We start from the raw sequence: 6683 nt of genomic DNA on the forward strand, positions 1-6683 counted from the left end.
GAACTAGAGAGCATAGGTTTAGGGTGAGAGGGGAAAGATATAAAAAAGATCTAAGGGGCAACGTTTTCACACAGAGGGTGGTGGGGGCATGGAATGCGCTGCCCGTGGGAGTGGTAGAGTCGGAATCATTGGCGACCTTTAAGCGGCATTTGGATAGGTACATGGATGGGTACTTAATCTAGGTTAGAAGTTCGGCACAACATCGTGGGCCGAAGGGCCTGTTCTGTGCTGTATTGTTCTATGTTCTATGTTCTATGCACACACAGACACCCACACACAGCCATTGACTGCTCGCCAGGATCGCCACCTTCAGTCTGTACTGGTCCACACTGGGAGCACGCTCAGCTACCCGGTGCTGATAGCACTCAGTGCTTCTTTGTGTTTGCAGCAGAAGAACAATTCCAGTAGCACAAACCTGCCCCAGGTAGTGGGTGATAAATTAAGCCAAAAAATTGTGAGGGTGACCAGAAGACAGGAGAAAGAAAGAGAACGTGTCTTGAATTCAGAATGATGTCAAAGGGACAAAGTTAAGGACACCTTACCTAAATGCACACTGTATTCATAACAAGGTGAACCATTGAAAGGCACAAATAGAACTCCATTACAGAAACATGGTGGCACGGTGACCAGCACTGGGAGCTGGATGTTGAAGGATATCTTAAGTTTAGGAGGGACAGACAAGGAGGAACTGGAGGCGGAGTTCTGCTGATAATAAGGAATGGAATCAGTGCATTAGTAAGGAAGGGTCTCAGATCACAACAATGTGTGTGGGACTGAAAATTAGCAAGGGCCTGTAGACATGGAGTTATTTACCGGTCAGCAAACAGGAGCAATGTGTGTGTCATGGAATAGATCAGGAGATGACAGATGTATGTAGCATGGGGAACAGAGGTATCGTAGGCGAATTTACCCTGCATTTAGACTGGGTAAACCAACTGAGCACTAAAGCTGTGGAGGATGAGTTCCTGGAGTGTGTTTGCCAATGGTTTTGATTAGATTAGATTCCCTACAGTATGGAAACGGGCCCTTCGGCCCAACAAGTCCACACCGACCCTCCGAAGAATAACCCACCCAGACCCATTCCCCTCTGACTAATGCACCTAACACTATGGGCAATTTAGCATGGCCAATTCACCTGACCTGCACATCTTTGGATTGTGGGAGGAAACCGGAGCACCCGGAGGAAACCCACACAGACACGGAGAGAATGTGCAAACTCCACACAGACAGTTGCCCGAGGCTGGAATCGAGCCTGGGACCCTGGTGCTGTCAGGCAGCAGTGCTAACCACTGAGCCACCGTGCTGCCCTCTGGAGTAATATGTTGAAGGGCTGTCTAGAGGACAGGCTATTTTGGAATCGGTATTATGTAATGATAAAGGGCTAATTAATAATCCTGTTGTAAAAATTCCTTTAGGGATGAGTGATTGTAATATGATAGAATGTTACATAATGCTTGAACATAGAACATGGAATAGTTTAGCGTGGGGACAGGTCCTTCGGCCCACCACACCATGTCGGTGTTGATCATGAAGCCATTCTAAACTAATCCCATCTGCCTGCACATGGTCACCTCCCTCCATTCCCTGCCTGCTCACATATCTGTCTGTATGTCTGTTAATCTTTGCTAACATTTCTGTCTCTACCACCTCCCCAGTAGCACGTTCCAGGCACCAACTACCCCTCTATATAAACAAAACATTATCACACATTTCCTTTAAGAGTTCCCCTCTCATCTTAAACCTATGCCCTTCCCCAGTATTTGACATTCCCTGGGCTGGGAAAAAAGTCTTCAACTATCCACCCTATCCATGTCTCTCAAAAGTTTGTAGACTTCTACAAAATCTAATCTCTCCTTCAAGTCAATCCAGGCAATATCCTGGGAAACCTCTATTGCACCCTATCCAAACTCTCTGCATCCTTCCTGTAGTGTGGGGATCAGAACTGCACACAATACTCCAAAGGTGGCCTTACTGAAGTTTTATACAGCTGCATCATGACTTTTATACTTAATGGAGAAAGTGAGGTCTGCAGATGCTGGAGATCAGAGATGGAAATGTGTTGCTGGAAAAGCGCAGCAGGTCAGGCAGCATCTAGGGAACAGGAGAATCGACGTTTCGGGCATTAGCCCTTCTTCAGGAAACTGCCCAGGATTCCTGAAGAAGGGCTAATGCCCGAAACGTCGATTCTCCTGTTCCCTAGATGCTGCCTGACCTGCTGCGCTTTTCCAGCAGCACATTTCCATCTTTTATACTTAATGCCCTAACTGATAAAGATAAGCACGTGTATGCCTTCTTTACCACCTTATCCACTTCTGTTGCCACTTCCAGGGAGCTATAAACTTGGCACGCCAAGATCCCTCTGTGTACCAATGCTCCTAAAGGTCCTGCCATTCACCATACCTTCCTCCTACGTTTGACCTACCTTACACTTGTCTGGATTAAGCTCCATTGCCATTTCTCACCCAACTTTCCAAGTGATCTATATCCTGCCATATCCTCTGACAACTCTCCTCACTATCCACACTTTCACCAATTTTCATTTCTTCTGCAAACTTACTAATCAGATCACCTTTATTTTCATCCAAATCATTTATTGAAATTGAGATTGTACAATCTGAAACCAGGGTGTTAAATTTGAATGAGGGATTGTGAAAAATGCATTAAAGGGCTGTACAGAGACAATGGAAAACATTTGAAGAGCTCATGGATATCTTACAGCAACCTGTACATGACTTCAAAGTGCAAAATCTCAAAATAGGTCAGTCAGCTGGAGCTAACAAGGGAGGTTCACGATTGTATACGATTAAAGGAAGAGTCTTAGGATGTTGCCAGAAATTGGGCAGCATGGTGGCTCACAGCACGAGGGACCCGGGTTCAAATCCCTCCTCAGGCGACTGTGCTGAGTTTGCACATTCTCCCCGTGTCTGCGTGGGTTTCCTCCGGGTGCTCCGGTTTCCTCCCACAGTCCAAAGGTGTGCAGGTCAGGTGAATTGGCCATGCTAAATTACCCATAGTGCTAGGTGCGTTAGTCAGGGGTAAATATAGGGTAGCGGAATGGATCTGGATGGGTTACTTGGGGTGGCACAGTGATTAGCACTGCAGCCTCACAGCACCAGGGTCCAGGGTTCAATTCCAGCCTCGGGCAACTGTCTGTGCTGAGTTTGCACATTCTCTGCATGGGTTTCCTCCGGGTGCTCCAGTTTCCTCCCACAGTCCAAAGAGATGCAGGTCAGGTGGATTGGCCATGCTAAATTGTCCATAGCGTTAGGTGCATTAGTCAGAGGGAGGTGGGTTACTCTTTGGAGGGTGGGTGTGGACTGGTTGGGCGGAAGGACCCGTTTCCACACTGTTTCCAATCCTCAGTAAATCTGAGGGTTGGGAATTTTCCATAATATAATGAATGAGGACCAAAGAACTGGTAATGAAAGGCAGAATACAATGTGTATGCAATCAAACAAAAAACATAAAAATGGACTGTAAAAGCTTTGATAGATACATTAAAGGGAAATGTATGGTTATAACAAATGTAGAAGGAATGAATCACTGGCAGAGTCAGGATAAATTAATATTGGAGACTAGAGAAATATCAGAGAGCTAAACGATTATTTTGTGTCAGTTCTTGATGGGGGAGATAGAAGAAATCTCCTGGAACTTGAGATCCAAGTGGTCAGAGAGATTGTGGAGACGAAAAAAATTCGAATGAGTAAGCTTGTACTGGAGAAATTAATGGAGCTACAAATTGATTAACCATAGGGCCTGAGGGTCTCCAACCCAAGACTATTGAAAATGGTGGCTCAATGCACTGGCCCGAAATTTTATAGATTCTGAAATAATTCCCATGGATTAGAATTTAGCAAACAGCACCCCATTATTTTTAAAAAAGAGAGTGAAGGAGAAAATAGGGCACTCCAGGTCTGTTGGCCTTACATCAGTTGTAGGGAAACTGTTGGAATCTATTATAACAGATGAATGAATAGACATTGGATGACCATGCTCTGACAAGGCATGGATTTGCAAATAGAAAATTACGTTTGATGAACTTGTTGGAGGTTTGTTTTGAAGATGTTACTGACAAAGTTGATAGTGGAGAGGCGATGGATGTAATATATTTACATTATCAGAGGGCTTTTGATAAAACTACCACAGGAGGTTGGCTAAAAACTAAAGCCAATGGGATAGCCCACGGGCATGGATTAATGATTGGATTAATGACAGACAGAAAACAGACAGTGGAATAAACAAGGAGCAGGAGAATCGACGTTTCGGGCATGAGCCCTTCTTCAGGAATGAGGAGAGAGTGTGCCAAGCAGGCTAAGATAAAAGGTATGGAGGAGGGAAGGACATGCAGGTCCTTGGACTCCTCCATCACCAGACCATAGCAACACGACGGCTGGAGGAAGAGCGCCTCATCTTCCGCCTAGGAACCCTCCAACCACCTATCGCATTTCCTACGCCCCTCCCCCAAGTCCCTCCTCCCTACCTTTTACCTTAGCCTGCTTGGCACACTCACCTCATTCCTGAAGAAGAGCTCATGCCCGAAACGTCGGTTCTCCTGCTCCTTGGATGCTGCCTGACCTGCTGCGCTTTTCCAGCAACACATTTTCAGCTCTGATCTCCAGCATCTGCAGTCCTCAGTTTCTCCTAGTAGGAATAAACAGCTCATTCTTGCATTGACAGGCTCTGACTGACAGGGTACCACAAGGATCAGTACTTGGGCCCCAACTATTCACAATATATAGCAATGATTTGGAGGTGAGGACCATGGAGATATACAGCACGGAAACAGACCCTTCCGTCCAACTCATCCATGCTGACCAGATGTCCTAAATTAATCTAGTCTCATTTACCAGCACCCGGCCCATATCCCTCTCTAACCCTTCCTATTCACATACCCATCCAGATGTCTTTTCAATGTTGCAATTGTACCAGCCTCCACCACTTCCTCTGGCAGCTCATTCCATACACATGTCACCCTCTGTGTGGAAAGATTGCCCCTTAGGTCTCTTTTATATCTTTCCCCTCTCACCCTAAACATATGCCCTCTAGTTTGGGACCCCCCTACTCTGAGAAAAAGACATTGCTATTTACCCTATCCATGCCCCTCATGATTTTATAAACCTCTATAAGGTCACCCCTCAGCCTCCGACGCACCAGGGAAAAATATCCTCAGCCTTTTCAGCTTCTCCCTAGAGCTCAAATCCTCCAACCCTGGCAACATCCTTTCAAAATTTTTCTGAACCCTTTCAAGTTTCACAACGTCCTTTCTATTAGCAGAGAGACCAGAATTAAATGCAGTATTCTAAATGTGGCCTGACCAATGGCCTGTACAGCAACAGTATGACCTCGTGAATTCCATAGTGTACTGACCAATTAAGGCAAGCGTACCAAATTCCTTCTTCACTCACCTGACTCCACTTTCAAGGAGCTATGAACCTGTACTCCAAGGTCCCCTTGTTAGGTAACAAGTTCCCAAGGCCCTACCATTAAGTGTTTGCCCTGATTTGCCTTTCCAAAATGCAACAACCTCACATTTATCCAGATGTAATATCTCCAAATTTGTGGATGATACAAAGTAACACGAGAATGTGTGTGTGTTGTGGGGAAGGTGTAAAGCGGTTTCGGAAAGGTTTGGACAGGATTCATCCGACTTGCTCCTGGGACATCAGGGCGGTCAATGAGGAGAGACTGGGCAAACTGAGTCTATATTCCCTCGTGTTTTGAAGAATGAGGTGCTCTCGTTAATACTTACAGAGTTTGAAACTTCTCAAGAATGGACAGGATTAATGCAATGGAGATGATCCCCCCGGTTAGGGAGTCTAGAAGCAGGGGGCACAAGGTAGAGATTGATAGATTGCTGGTTACCAATAATGTCCAAGATGGAGATGGAGTGAATGAAAGGCACTGAAATATTCAAGTACCAATGATTGCGTTGAATGGTGGGCCAGGGTCAATGGGCTGAATGGTCTCCTCTTGTTCTTACATCAAAAGAAAGGAAATCTCTCTCTCTCTCTCTGTCAGAAACCAATAAACAAGCGAACGCACAGTCAAAAGGAGAAGCTAGACAAAGGAGTCACAGAAGAAATGAAAAACCAAAACATCTCAAAATCAACTGCTCAGCCACCAGCATCAGTACTGTTAGTATCGTTCTATTAATACACAGGGTGTGGGTGTCACTGGCTATTGACCAGCATTTATTGCCCGTCCCTAGTTGCCCCTTGAGAAGGTAGGGGGGAGCTTCCTTCTTGAACCGCTGCCTTCCACCTGTTGTAGGTTGACCCGAAATGTCCTCAGGAAAGGAATTCCAGGATTTTGACCCAGCGACACTCAACAGAACAGCCGCCATCGCCTGCAATTTATGAGCAACTCAGAGGAAGATCTGTTTCTCATTTTTCACTTTTATATCTTTGTGGATTCAGCTCTTATTGTGAGCCCATGTAAATGCCTAATCTTAGTATTTCTTCTCGCACTTCATAACTAATAAACTCACTCTTTCTTCAACTCAGAAATGAACTTTAAATTGGCTCCTTTTAAAACATTAATTCACTCGGTCCAGTAAAAGGGTACCAGGGTTGGGAGCAGTTATAAATGATCCCTGTCTTTGACTGGGGCTAGGAGAGTGGGCGAATAGTGAGAGGGAACCAGCTGAGCCCTCCTCAGCTGAGAGTGAGGTGTCATTTCTGGAA

This window comes from Chiloscyllium plagiosum, chromosome 3 (genome assembly GCF_004010195.1).
Source record: "Chiloscyllium plagiosum isolate BGI_BamShark_2017 chromosome 3, ASM401019v2, whole genome shotgun sequence".
Lineage (NCBI taxonomy): Eukaryota > Metazoa > Chordata > Chondrichthyes > Orectolobiformes > Hemiscylliidae > Chiloscyllium > Chiloscyllium plagiosum.